Below are 1,627 nucleotides of genomic sequence, written 5' to 3'. Positions count from 1 at the left end.
GTCTTAAATGATACAATAGATGAGATGGATCTCATTGATATCTTCAGGACATTCAATCCAGATGCAGAAGAACACATCTTCTTCTCAAATGCACATGAACTATTCTCCAGGATAGATCACATCTTGGGTCACAAATCAAATATCAGTAAATTTATGAAAATATGGACCATATCAAGCATCTTCTCCAACCACAACACTATGAGAGTAGATATCTATTACAAGAAAAAAACTGTAAAAAACACAAACACATGGAGATTAAAAAACACATTTCTAATAAACAACAGGTTACTGAAGAAATCAAATGAAAAATCAAAAAATTTCTAGAAACAAATGACAACGAAAACATGACAACCCAAAACCTATGTTGTGCAGCAAAAGCAGTTCTAAGAGGGACGTTTATAGCAATACAAGCTTACCCAACAAACAAGAAAAACATCCAATAGACAACCTTACTTTCCACCTAAAACAACTGGAAAAAGAAGAACAAAAAGACCCCAAAATTAGTATAAGGAAAGAGATCATAAAGATCCAAGCATAAATAAATGAAAAAGAAATTAAAGAAACAATAGCAAAGATTAATAAAGCTATAAGCTGGTTCTTTGAGAAGATAAACAAAATTGTCAAGCTTTTAGCCAGACTCATCAAGAAAAGAGAGAAGAATCAAATCAACAAAATTACAAATGAAAAAGGAGAGGTTACAAAAGACAGTGTAGCAACACAAAGGATTATGAGACTATTATGAACAACTATATGGCAATAAAATGGATAACCTGGAAGAAATGGACAGGTTTTTGAAAAGTTCAATCTTCCAAGACCTAACTAGGAAGAAATATAAATTATGAACAACCCAATTACAAGCACTGAAATTGAAGCTGTGATCAAAAATCTCCCAAAAAACAAAAGCCCAGGACCAGATGGCTTCACAGGAGAATTCTGTCAAATGGTTAGGGAAGAGCTAATGCCTATCCTTCTAAAACTCTTTCAAAGAATTGCAGAGGAAGGGACACTTTTAAACTCATTCTATGAGTTCACTGTCACCCTGATAACAAAACCAGACAAAGACAACACAAAAAAAGAAAACTACTGGCCAATATCACTGACGAATATAGTTGCAAAAATTCTCAACAAATTTTAAGCAAACAGAATTCAACAACACATCAAAAAGCTCATACATCATGATCAAGTTGGGTTTATTCCAGGAATGCAAGGATTCTTCAATCTATGCAAATGAATCAATGTGATACACCATATTAGCAAATTGAAAGATAAAATCCATATGATAATCTCAATAGATGCAGAAAAAGCCTTTGACAAAATTCAGCACCCATTTATGATTAAAATTCTTCAAAATATGGGCATAGAAGGAATCTACCTCAACATAGTAAAAGCCATATATGATAAGCCTACAGCAAACATTATTCTCAGTGGTGGAAAACTGAAAGCATTCCCCATAAGATCAGGAACAAGACAAGGGTGTCCATTTTTACCACTATTATTCAACATAGTTCTGGAAGTCCTAGCTACAGCAATCAGAGAAGAAAAAGAAATAAAGGAATCCAGATCAGAAAAGAAGAAATAATGCTCTCATTGTTTTCAGATGACATGATACTCTACATAGAAAACTCTA

The sequence above is a fragment of the Bison bison genome, unplaced genomic scaffold (genome assembly GCF_000754665.1).
Source record: "Bison bison bison isolate TAMUID 2011002044 unplaced genomic scaffold, Bison_UMD1.0 scf7180017864324, whole genome shotgun sequence".
NCBI classification, from domain to species: Eukaryota; Metazoa; Chordata; class Mammalia; order Artiodactyla; family Bovidae; genus Bison; species Bison bison.
The sequence above is the reverse complement of the archived record's forward strand: the minus strand, read 5'-3'. Positions refer to the sequence as shown.